Source organism: Haemorhous mexicanus, chromosome 11, assembly GCF_027477595.1.
Source record: "Haemorhous mexicanus isolate bHaeMex1 chromosome 11, bHaeMex1.pri, whole genome shotgun sequence".
Classification (NCBI taxonomy): Eukaryota; Metazoa; Chordata; class Aves; order Passeriformes; family Fringillidae; genus Haemorhous; species Haemorhous mexicanus.
Genome location: NC_082351.1, coordinates 18,742,875 through 18,756,414, shown reverse-complemented (window position 1 = coordinate 18,756,414; position 13,540 = coordinate 18,742,875). Strand labels below are relative to the sequence as shown.

Here is a 13,540-nt window from a genome sequence, read left to right as displayed (position 1 = left end):
GTAAAATGCAGCTAAGCCAACAACTTGAAGCTGTGTCTGTGCATTGTTTTCAAAGCAATATTGGATTTTAAACTCTTATCTCCAGATGTTAATCCTTAATGGGAGCAAAGATGGAGCTTGACTTCCAGAACTCAATTTGTAAAATAGTGGCCACATGTTCCCTTCGTCCCCTCATTGCTTTTATTACATAAAATGCAAAATTACAATTCCCCTGCCTAATTTTTTCTGCTATACAGAGAATAGACTGGTCATCCAAAAACCCATTAAGTGGTGGGTTGGTCTCACATGAAGTCATATTCTAAAGGGATACAACTCTCAGAGGGTTGAGTTGATGTTTATTATGAGCTTAAATTTTTGATCCATTTTGGCTTCTAGAGGCCACATTTTTACCTAGCAGGGACTTTCAGTACACCCTGAAGGGTGTTGTGGTATGTGCTGGCCATCCACACCTTCTGCCCTGCTATTTTGGGCAGCAGAAGACAACTGCTAGTCCCACTTGTAGTCATTACATTATGTGTGATTTTGCACATAGCTGCAGAAAGACTAAATCCCTTTTTTATTTCCCTTTTATGCTTTTGTTTTAGAGGATTTTTCAAGTTTAAATTAGTCTGTGCAATGAGAAATGAGCAGCAGTGAATATGCAGGTCTCTACTTTAGCCCTACAAGGAAGAACACCTAAAATTCAGCCCCTCATTTGTTTGTGTGTACCTGGGTAAAAATTGCTTTTCTGCCACAGTGGCAGCCCTTGAATTGGAGGGAAAAAGGATTTATTAAAGGTGGGAAGCAAGAAATTTGGAGAGGATGGAGAAAACGATGCAACACTCAAGGGTAAATGATTCATCAATCCAGTCTGCAGCTTTTTGGGGCTACAGGGAAGAGCAGTAGGTTGAAGTTGGTGGATATTTAATCCATTTTCCCTGCGTGGGGCTGGCAGTCCCAGTGGCAGGGTGACAGCAGTGACGGGAGCGCTGCCATCGCCGGCGCCAGATGGGACATCTGCTCTGGCTGGAGGAGGCAGAAACCTCTCACTGCCATTCCTCCTGCTTTGGGTTCCTTTAGGTAAGATCTGAATTTCCCCCAGTTCCTCCAGAGCCTGGGGAAACCACAGGGAAGGCAGAAGGAGGCACATCTGGAGTGGTGCAGCAGCTGGGACAAGCCCGATGCTGCAGGGGATGCTGGTATCGTGTGAATGGCTGTGACCTTTTCAGTATTCCAGATTTTGATTGATTGGCCATTTCCCTTCTTTCCCATGCTGTAAACAGGGGAGCTGTGAAATAGGTGGCCAAAATAAACACAGACTTACGTAGGCTAAGACAAATTTATATTGGATTTATTAGAGAGAAAATTTTGCTAACTCATTCTACCCATAAAAGTTATAAAGAGGAAAGAAAGTGACATAAAATCAATCCATTTCCATGACAAAGCTCATTATGAGAAGAGAAAATATAGTCCCATACTAACTTGTTCTCATTACTGTTCTAAGATTTATCATGTCTGGTGCAATGTGCAAGGCAGGAAAGAAAAACCTTCCTTACCCTTACCTTAAAAAAAACCCAACAGACAAAATAAGCCAAACCATCCTCATCATATCCAGTGAGCAAATATTTTGTCAAGCCTCATAAGGGGCACGATTAATTCAAAGGTGGGACCTTGGGGAGCCCTTCCAGGCTGGATGCTCCAGGGCAGGGCAGGTCACCCTGTCCTGGCTGTCCCTGTCAAACCAGCTCTTCCCTTGGGGTCAGTGAAAACTGGCACTCTGGAAGGAAGATGCTGCTTGTGGGCTTGACCAGATGAAGGAAACCCCAGCTAACACCTCTTAGCTGGTGGGAGCAGGATCTGGAGTGGGAAAGAGTTGATGGGAAAAAAAAAAAAAAACAAACCAGACCTGAGTTGCTCAGAGCTGGGAAAGGGAATGGCCACATTCAGGCCAGCCCCAGGGTCAGTCTGCTGCATTTTACCTGCAGTTCTCATTCTCATCTCAGCTTAAACACAGCAACAAGTCCAGGCTGGAAGCCCAGAGCTGCCTTTGCAGATGGGCTGTGCTGCATTTGCCATGCAAGCCCACAGCCCTGGCTCTGAGGGACCATTCCAGAGTCTGCTCTCATCCTCTCATGCATTGCTCCTTGTGTACTGCTGAACAGATGCAGTTCATTTTGGAGCTGACATCTGGTGCTGTCAGAGTACATAACTGGTGCTGATTTGCAATGCCAGCTGAATCCTCTGACCTTTTTGGTGCATTTATAAAGGATGCTAGTTCTGTGTGTGCTCTATGGATACACCAGGCAGTGTGTTTGTTTGCAGGGATGACAAGGAAGAAGTAAACACCCAAAACAAAGCCTGCCAGATCTGGCCAGAGTAAAATCCCACTGGTCAGCTGAAGAAGGGAAGAGATGACAGATAAATGGAGGGTGTAATGCCCTGATAAACACAGGCATTTCCTTAAATCAGGATTACAAGTGTTGCTTCTCAATTCAGTCTTCTCCTCATCCATGCAGATAACATTCCAGCCATCTCCTCTTACCTGTGGAAGATGGCACAGAAATACTGGGATGCTTTGGCTGGATGTTGCCTTCATTGTCCCAAAATTTGGGAGGGCACGATGAGATATCACTGCAGCTGGAACAAAAATTCAGGGATAACCATACTTCACGCTCAGGATCTGAATCCTGAGCCGTCCTTGAAACCTAACCTAGAATGACTTGAGTGGGAATTGTATTTGGGGCAATGCAGCACCCTGTAGCAAGAACAGCTTCACTCTGGAAGTAGGAGCCCTCAGGACAGGTTAGGATTGCTTCCCCATCAATTTTTCTGGGATTTATATTGTTGTATGGCTGTAGTTGATTAAGGTTTTTGTTTGCTTATTTTGTCTCAGTTTTGTGGTGGGGCCAGATTGGGACCCGGGGAACAGAGAGAGAGGCTCTTTAGGGATATGCTTTGCTTTACCTGGCTGTTAGCATGCAGCTCTCCCTCACCCCAAAGCCTGTTGGCACAGGAAAAGGCAGGATCTAACAGTGCAGACCCTCAGCTCTCAGCTGAGAAGGGCACCTGGTGCACTTGCTAGCTGCAGTTGTTATTTCCTGTCCCAGTACTGTTACTTGTTACTCAGGTCATGAGGATTTTTGGTGTAGGATTTTAAGTGCTGCATGAGAAATCTACTAACCTTTACCTCTAAACTGGTTTTTGCAGCCACTCTGTTGCTTACCCTCACAATGTACCACCTAAGCCTTGGTAACATCTGCTGGTGCACTGAGCACTGATGCTCTCCAGTGCTTTGTGATCCCATGGTATGTTCCAAGGGCAGATGAATGAAATCCTGCAACTGCAAGGAGCTCATCAGCAGCTCCTGTTCATCCCCAGCACAACCTATTTTGTGCCTGTCAAGGGTCTGCAAGAGCAAAGCTCTAGCTGGTGATTTCCATCTTTCTAAAGTGGCACTATAAAGTTTATACATTATAAACTTAGGAGCTCATGTCTAATTTCAACTTGCTTCTGTCTTTAAAACCTGGCTCCTGGAAGTGTCCCCAGTTACATCTCGTGCTGGGATCAGGCCAGACACCTCATGCATGGATTCCCTGCTTCCCATGGCTGTGTACAGAGTGTGGAAACATTGCTGGCTGTCCCCATAAATCACTGCTGAGTGAAATCACTGCTGAGTGTGTCCATGGTGGGTTTTTGTTCTCACAGCACTGAGCAGACATCTGAGCCAGGGGACCCTGAGGCACCACATTCAGCTATTCCACTAAAGCTCCACTCTTGCATAAAGGTAAAACCTTACAAAAGGAAGACCTTGTGAAGTCGTGGCTCAGGTCTGTTACTTTTCCTAAGTAGAGGAGAACTGTGGGAAAGAGACTCAGCTGAATTAGAGGTAGAAAAACAATTTATATCACCATCACTCACATCGTGGTGTGTGGTGGTTGATTGAATTGTGTTTGTTTTGATTTAAAACTGTGTAACTGAGAAAAGCCTGACTGCTTAAAGAGGCCTGGTTTTTCCAGTAAAGCAGCTCTCCTTTACACCTGCCTGGGGACTTGGTGTCACTGCAGATCCTCACTCACACTCGCTGTTAAATGTGTCCAGGAGAGAAATCCCTCGTGCTGCAGCCCTTTCCTGTGCCACAGCTCCCACCCAGGGCTGCCTTGCAAAGCTGCCACTGTTGGTGCCTCAGCCCAGGAGCAGGGAAGTGGCACCAGGAAGCCTCAGTCAGTCAGTCCAGCAGCACGCAGGTGTGCAGAAGGGCTGCTCAGCCTGGGCTGCCAAAAGCCACAGCTGACTCAAAACACATCTCTTTTGTTCTCCCTCCTTGTTTCATGCAGTAAATAAAAATAAATCCTCCAAGGAGCAGAGCATTTAGGCTCAGCATGTTCCTGCTTGCTCAGAGCACATCAGTCTGTTGTTCTTCCTGGCTAATCAGATAGAGCGGAAACTAAAACATTCTAAATTTGTTGTTCCCTTTTATTCTGTACATAATCACTGCTTCGTGTTTGCTTCTAAATAGCTGCATAAATACACATTAAATGCAGTGACATCTCTTTTGGGACTCAGCCCAGTGTTTCCTGGTTATTTTCTCACTTTTAAAGAGATTGGGTGCTCAGATATTGTCACATTTCTTGTAAAATCCTCTGTACTGTGTATAATGGATATTATAATGCTGGGCTCGTTCTTGTCCTCTGCAGGCATAAGGGAGTTGGTGACACTAAATGAATGTGGAAGAATAGCATGTGCCCACATACCATGTGTGGAAGCACAAAAAGAGTCTCACTCTGGGCAGATATGAAGGTTATTTGGGACTGACACTTCTTGCAGTGTTCCCCCTTCACCCAGCCTTCTCTCCTTCCACTCTGACTCTCAAGCTCTCACCCCAGATTGCAGGGATCACTTTGGCTTAGTGGTTCATGGTTCCTGCAGAACTGCTGGCTCCTCTTTCAGTCTGGTTTCCATCAGCCAGGACATGTGCTGTCACTTCTGGCTTTTTAAGGAGCCTTCCTGCACGTCACAAGCCTAATGGCACTTCAGGATTTCAAGACTGAGGTAGATAGAGGTCTCAGAATCTGAATTTTTGACTGGCCAATAACTGTCCCTCCAGTACAAAAAGAGATATTTAATGCTGTATACACTGACGGCCGCCTCTAGAAAACTGAGCACTGCAATCTTGGCAGAATTCATAAACAAATTTTGGTCACTTTCCAGTGCTTTCTGAATTTGTTTCCCAGAGATGGGAATATTCTCAGCCCCTGAGGACAGTGGCTTTCAAATTCACCCATTCAGGCAGTTGCAGAGCATTATTCCTAGAGCAGCAGTGGCCTCAGGCAGGCACATCCCTGGGGGCTGACACATCTGGCCAGCTGAGAGCTGGAGGAGACTGAGCCCACATGTGTCCTTGGTGTACCACTCAGTCACATTTGTTTTTTAGCTTTCATTTCCAGTTTGTTTCATTTTATTGGAGAGTAACAAGAGCAGTCTCATCAGTTTAATCCAACCCACAGGTAGGTTTTTGCAGCATGGCACAATGAAAACTGATGAACATTTTCTCAGAAAGGGCTGTAATTGGTTAAAAATGCCTATTGCAGTTTAACCATTTCACTCTAATAGGGAGGCAAGTGTCCAAAACAAGTACACATAGGTGAGATGCATGCATGAACATTAACAGCAATTTGGTAAAGAACTGGGACAAATCCTGAGGGTGAACAGAGCTCTGCCTGAGACAAACCTGTAGCTGAGGTGCTATAACACAGATGAAGGTGGAGCCCAGGCCTTGGCATTTTGCATCCTTTGGTATGCCAGGTGCTCCTCACATCTACACCACAATTTGTCACAGCTGGTTACATCCTCACATCATGTTCAATACATTTCCTGGGCACAAAATGAAAGATGATCAGAGAAGTTCTGAAAGACCTGACACGGGGAAAGTGGGAGATTAATTGCAGCATCAAGGCTGAGTGTGGCACAGAGTGGGAGCTGGAAGAGCTCTGCTCCAGGGGAAGAATCTGAGGAGTAGCTCCTTGTGGAGGAGCACTGTGCACCACTTTGACATTTTTGTTACTGATATCACTGTCCCCAGCGTCCCCAGTGCAAAAATGAATGGGTGTGGGCATGGGGTGGGATGGGGGATGGATGCCCACCAGCCCTGCCCTCAGCCCACAGAGAAGTGCTAGGCTTGTCCTACTGCCCACTGCCTCCAGCTCAGAGACCATATAGAAAAGTAAAATATCCTTCTCCTTCATCTGTTTTTATCCCTCCCTCTCTGATCTGTGTGTATTTTAGGATGGAAAATGTCAGGCATAGCATTAAGGCAGTCATCTCTCAGCAGATGGGAGTCAGGGGGGAAACAAAACTCTTTAAAGTTTATAGCAGAGGGTAGTGTGAAAAAGCAGCTAGACCAAAGCAAACAGCCTCGGGGCAGAGGGAGTTGGGCATCTCCGCTGCAGGGAGACGCACACGCTCCCTCTGCAGGAAAATGCACCTCTGTGCTGCCGGCTGATTAACCTCAGCCGGGCCCAAAGGTTCCTGGGGAAGCACGGGGGAGTGCGGAAACACGCGGGGAAAAGCACGCACATTGCAAAGGGAACCCGGCGGGATGAGAGCATCCCACGGGGGAAAGGTGTGGCATCCCACGGGGGATGGTTTGAGCATCCCGGGGGGAAAGGTGCGAGCATCCCGCGGAGGATGGTTTGACCATCCTGGGGGGAAAGGTGCGAGCATCCCGCGGGGGATGGTGTGAGCGTCCTGGGGGGAAAGGTGTGAGCATCCCGTGGGTGAGGGTGTGAGCATCCTGGGGGGAAAGGTGCGAGCATCCCGCGGGGGATGGTTTGAGCATCCTGGGGGGAGAGGTGCGAGCATCCCGCGGGGGGTGGTTTGAGCATCCCGGGGGGGAAAGGTGCGAGCATCCCGCGGAGGATGGTTTGACCATCCTGGGGGGAAAGGTGCGAGCATCCCGTGGAGGATGGTGAGCATCCCGGGGGGAAAGGTGCGAGCATCCCGCGGGGGATGGTTTGAGCATCCCGGGGGGAAAGGTGCGAGCATCCCGCGGGGGATGGTTTGAGCAGCCCGCGGGGCGGGAGGAGAGCAGGGTGGCCGCAAGCACGGGGCAAGGCTGATCTCTAGCGGTGTGCTCCGGCTGCACCGCTCAAAACTTGCCCAGATTTTTTTTTATTTTCACTTTTAAGTAACACATCAGAATGTGTTTTCTCCCACCACAGCCGTTTCTGTTTTAGCACTATGTGTATCTGTTGGAGCAGCACTCCTCTAGAGTACCGGGCTTCCTGACAAAGTTTGTTTGGATACAAAACGAAAATGTTGATTTTTGATCTTTCTAGAATTTCTCAAATCGTTGTTCAGAGTGATTGTTTCTCTTTACTCCCTGCTGAATACTTGTTTTTTATTTACTTCCCTGTCATGTCCAACCTAGCTCCTCCTATGACTGATGGAAGGAGAAAAGGTGGAGGAAGGAGAAGAAAATGCCAGGCTTGACATGTTTTTCTTTTGTTTTAAGTGGATTTCTTCCTAGTTCCAACAAAAATAAGTGGTGGCCCTTGATGTATAATATTTTCAGGGTGAGAGGAAAGTGTGCAGGTCTTGCACAATGTAGAAGTTCACGCCTTGAGCTGGTCAGGGCTGGGCTGGGCAGGAGCCTCTGGAGGCTTGAGGGCATGGTGTGGAATAATATCCATGCCAGCACAAGCTGGGAACACAAACACATGTAGAGGAATCTCTCAAATTTTTTCCAATCTCTCCAATTTTATCCAATTTTTTTTTGGTTTGGGCTTTTGTGGGGTACACACTTCTTCCAAATTCCTGCCATGAGGGCACTGTGAAAAGCAAGCATTCAGGGCTCACACCCCGGCATTTCAAAGCAACCCTGGACTCTTTCTGCTGCCTTCTGCCTGTTATTCACCTTTTGCCACTGGCTGTCTCTCTCACAGCCCTGGCAGCCAGTCCTGACAGCATTTGCTGCCCTGTGAGGAGGAGCTGTGTGACAGCCAACAGGTAATAATAGTCCTGCAGCGAGCTGCTGGCACCTGTATGGATCCTTAGGCTGATTCATGCCTCTCCCTCTGACACCCCCTGCTCTTCCTGGCATTAAGGAGAAGCCAGTGAAGAGCTTTGCAGCTGGAGGAAGCCACATGTAGAAAATGCCTCTCGCTGAGTCCTGCTGGGGAATCCTCCTCACTCAGCTGTGTTCACAGCTCCAGAGGCCAAGGCTCCATTTGGGGGCCTCTCAGGCACAGGAGAAGGAAAGAATTGCCCTACTTCCATTCTCTTTTGGGCTCTTCCACGGGATGAGTGATGGTTCCCCTGCAGGGTTTGCTTTTCTTCCTGCATTTCAGACAGGACAGGCTGTGCTTCACCTCAAAGGGGGCACCAAAGTGGCTTTTTGTCCTCTGTCCCCCCTCCAGGTAAGGCTCCTGTACTCCCTCCTTTGGAGGCCATATTGATGGAAGACACACTTAAAAGCCTTCCTGCTTATTTATATAAATATTTATATGGCTGCTTTGAGGCATTGAAGTTTTACCTGTTACAGGCTCCTGATTTTCTAGGTTTTCCTGCCCATATTAAAATCCCAATGTCATGACCTGCACATTAAAGTAGGATGTCTGGGAAGTGCAGAATGCAACCTGCAGATAAGTGCATGGAGGTCCCAGGTGTTCTCTGCAGCTCTAGGGAGCACAGAGAGGGTAGGAGCCACCAGGCCAGCAGAGTGTGGGGCCCATGGATGGCAGAAAATCCACAATTGAAGCGATAATGGATCAAAAAGAAGGACCCAGGGATGTCTCAGGGTGTTGTTAGGGCCATGAGAAAGCTCTAGAAACAGCCTGCACTAGAAAGCTCTAGAAACAGCCTGCACAGGTAGGACTGTCTGTCACATACATACATATATATATCTATTTATATATATGTCTATGTATATGTATGTATATATATTTATATGTATGTATATATATGTGTATATATATTTTATATATTTATATATGTATATATATTTTTAAATTTTTTTATATGGATGGTATCTATTGTCTGCATGCAGCACGTGCACAGGGGTGTGTGCAGTGTCCAGACACATCTGCACATCTGGATGTTCTGCCCACTGGCCAGAGCTGTCCTAACTGGATACCTGGGGCCTGGGCTCATGGCTTACAATGGCCCTGAAGCAAGAGCTGGTGCTGGCTGTGTCCCTGGTGCTGCCTCCAGCTGTCCAGCAGCTTTGTCCCCTCCTGCACTGGCTCTTGGAACCCTCCCTCACATTTCTGTTCGTGTTATGCAAAGCAGGAGCAGAGGCAGCTGCTCCCAGCAGTGCTCACAGCCTGAGTGTGTTGAGGGCAAAGCCCTGCTCTGCTCATGCTCTCACTGTCATTTCTCACAGGTAATGGCTGCTGCTAAATCAGCCCCAAATTGGTTCTCCAAACAGTGCTTAACTGCTTACATGCTTAGAAGTAAACCACGTTTAGCTGCCTTTAACGCTTTTCCATCTTTATTTTTATGCATTAAGATCAATTTCATGAACTTTCCTAGGTAAGATGATTGCCATCGGCAGGAAGAATGTAGTAAATTAATTATAGATGTGTGTTAAATTACTTTCATTACCACTCTGAGTTCTGGGAGGGAGTTGTGTGAGCAGGATGACTGATGAAACAGTGTTTTTACATATTCCCCCAGTAATGGATATTTTTACTTGGCTGCCAGTGCTGTTTCTCAGCTCAGAGAAGCTGGAATTGCACATTTTAGAAAATGGAGGTTCAGTTTAAAATTGATCTCCAAAGATTGCCAGAAAACTGTGGCTAAGGCAGACTGGCTGGAGCACAAGCTGTCTGTTGGTGAAGCACAAAGGTGAATGAGGGAGGATTCATCCTGTTTGCCTCAGACACACCCAGATCCAAGGGAGTCACTTGCATTTGGGGCGTTGTTCCTACACACTGCCAAAGGCATAACAGCCAAGACAAAAGTCTACATGAGTGGAAAGTTATTTTCCATATTCACCTTATAACAACCTTGGTGCAGGGTATTTTCTAGGGATTGATGGTCAGGCCAGTTTAATAGCTCTCTGCTGAACTTCAGGCTATCAACTTTCCACAGTGTGTCATTAATCCCTGGAAAATATCTAGGTTTATAGCAGATATGAGTGAAAAATAATACACATGTGAAGGTAAGTATAGTGTTATATATACTGGGATTGGTGAAGGTAAGTGTTTAATTATGTGCTGGCCCTAATTGCTAACTCCAGATGCACTTCAGAATACAAGTAAATGAGGTGCAGCTTAGTTACACTGTAATTACAAAGCAGCTTCACTGCACTTTTATTTATATGGTGTATAATTACTGTCTTCTCTGGCTGAAAGCTGAAATCATAATATCATTGTTCCTCATGTGTCATACTGAAATGTGCTACAAAATACTGTATTTTAAAGGATTTCTGTAACAGGTAAGTCAGAGCACAAATGCCTACTCAGTAAGCTAATTCTATTTATTTCTAGCCACTACACTCACAGTCTTTTTTGATTAAAAAACCCCAAAAGTCTAAAGAAATAAGAAATATGAATCAACATACATCACGTCCCAGGGCATGAGCTGTTAACAAGTTTTATTACATGGTTTGTCCTCCCTGGAAGAGGGGGAAGTGGAGCCCAGACATGGAGAGCAACCTGTGTTCCCTTCCCTGTCCCTGTCTGTGGTCTGGGGTGATGCTGACAAGAGCTCCCCTCTCACTTCCATTGCCACTGCCACCTCTGGGATCAAAGATGCACCATCAAAGATGCTTGAGGATTCCTTCTGGTACCAGGTTTGAGAGACTCAGTCCTTTAACACATCAATCCAGGCATCCCAGAGGAATGCAGCCCCTGCTTGCCAGCCTTCAGCAGGTGGGTTTCCCTTGGATCTGTCCCAGTGCTGGCTGTGGGTGTGTGCATGTGCACACAAGGTAGGTAGGGCTATCTCAGAAGTCTGAAGCACATCACAGAGATTTCCCTGCCCACGCTGCCTCTGTAGGAGCAGGGCTGTGGAGGTTTCCATTAGACTTTTACAAGTGCCAAAAAACCCCTCCACAGTCTGCTGGGAGAATAATTAGAGTTGGCAAGTTTGCTCAACAAGCACTTCTTATACATGGTATTAATGGTGATAGGTAAAGTCTGTGGTTTTTTCACTTAATAATGCATGGAACCTCCTAGATAGTCCAGGGATCTCTCTCTGGAGTAGTGCTTTGTGATCAGGCATAACTAATGGTCAGGAGTGATTACATACTGATTAAAACTACTTAAGAATCTCATCTGTCCAGGAAGGGAATGCCAGGCTCTGCAGCAGGAGGCAAGAGCTCGTCCCTATTTCATTTTAATCACACCCATCCATCTGAAAGACTCTGCTTTGCACATCAAACAGGGTCCAGGACTCATGAGGAATCTGATGTGTTAGAATTAGACCTTGAAGCTGCCATCTTTGGTGAATTATCTTCCCCTTCTTGGCAGCCAATGGATTTGACCAGGGAAGTGTAGAAGCACATTCTTGTTTGGTGCCTGTCCCAAACAGCAGGATTCCCACAGGAGGGGGGAGTTGCTTCATTTGACACATTTTGTTGGGATACCTTTGCACCCAACAGACAGGAGTCTAAAACCCTTTGGAGAGCCTATGGGAAGCCTGTGTTTCTCTGTGTCTCTTTTTCCATGGATTTAGTCTGCAAAACCTGTAGAAAGATGACAAATTCATGGGCTGGGGAGTTGGACCATGGGCTGTACCATTCAGAGATGATGATGGTGTGAGGGTGGGCTGTACCCACTGAGGTGTTTGCACCATTAGACTGTTAGATGCTTTATATGAAGTAGATGCAGACTCTGCAGGACAAAGGGTTGTACAGTGTATAAAAGGGAATTTTGTCACTGGTGATAGCAGGGTCTTGACAACAGTGACACAGAACATCCCATTTACCCCTGGATGTTCATTTTTTGGTGCCAGGATGTAAATGAGCCTCTTTTCAAATCCAAACTGAAGCACAGCAATACTTTAGTGAGTGTCAGAGAGGACAGCAAATCAAATCTGTGTTCCTGAGCCACGCTGCCATTGTGGGAAGCTTTGCTGACAGTTACAAATGTCACTCATCAAAACGCCCTCACACAGTTCTGATAAGTCCAAATAATACTATTTTATAGACAATGTCACTGCAGAGGGCACGAAATTCATCTTTTAAATTCATTTCATATGTAATCTGAATGCACCTGTGTTGTCTATGAGGTGTTTTCTGAACACAACCAAATAAATTTGGTGTCAGCTGCCACGGGAACTGTCCTTAAGAATAATCTCCTGTGTCTTCTAAAATGATTGCATATTTCAAACACATAGATTGGCACTTCATTTGTTTGTTTGTTTGCTTACTAATTTTTAGCAGAGTTACAACCAAATTGCCTTTACTCATTTTTGGTCCCAGACTTCTCAGTCTCCTTATGTGTTTTGCACTTTCTAGACATGGTTCATTCATTCTATTTAAATGATTTTTAAATGTGGGGCAAAGCAGCATCTGGCCCAAGGTGTGATAGCAGAAAATGTCCCCTTCTAGCAGCATGACACTCCATCCTGTGGCAGAGTCACTGCTCTAACATTCTTTTTAAAAGGGAGGGGGCAATGTGTACAAATTTCACCACACCAAAGTAGTGAAATATTTGAATTGTAGCTCCATGCCTTTGAATTTGGAAAGTTAAATATAGAGAGGGTAGAAGTGAGGGGAACTGTAAACAAAAAATGAGTCCATGGGATAAATCTAAATCCAGTCTGTGGCACTTGTCACCCCTCCCCATCAAACACCACTCTGTTGGCTTCTTTTGTGGTTGTTGGGAATGATGGTCCAGCATCCAAATCAGGCTCTTGATGAGGTCTGAGCAGCCCTGGAAACAATGGCAATTACTTCTAATAAGGTCACAAGCTAATGAAATATAAAAAGAAAACTCTCATAACTACACTCCAAAGAAAGTGTTTGCAATCATCCCTGCACATCTGACATCCCAAATATCCCCCCTGTGCCTAGCACGCATATTTATGGCACAACTCTCACACCTCTTGACTTCCTTACACAGGTGCTTTCCAAACCTAAGTAAATATGAATTTTGTGTTCAATTTGCCACACAAATCACTAAATTAGATGCACAGGCAGCTTCTACTGCGTCACAAGAGCTTTTTGTAATGGTTATTTCATACTGCACTAGTTATTTTTAATAACTGAAGACGTTCTTAGGAAGTTTGAGAGCTTTCCAAGAAAGGATTACAGCTCGAGTCTGCAAGGTGTTGAATTCACAGGATGTGAGTCAAGGAAGCATTTCTAGGGCTTATAAGTACAGAATTATTTGGCATTGCTTTGCTGCAGTGATTAGTGGGATGTCATGCTCAGAGGTTTGAGTGCAGGGTGGCAGCAGGAGCAGGGGACACCAGCCACAACCACCAGCACTGCCTTAGAACAGTTCTGGCTTAGAACTACCTGACAGAAACAGTGCCATAATCTTAAAGGCAGTGTCAGGTTCCTTGACAGGAGAGTGAGTAGGTTAAATGAAATGGCTGCTTTGTGTTAGAAGAA

The 13,540-nt window shown here is 46.0% G+C and overlaps 1 long non-coding RNA gene across 1 annotated transcript in view; it reads left to right on the top strand.

Moving 5' to 3' along the window:
- The window catches only part of LOC132332435 (uncharacterized), a 66,638-nt gene that overhangs the window by 33,281 nt on the left and 19,817 nt on the right, over window positions 1–13,540 (top strand). The window lies entirely within an intron of this gene.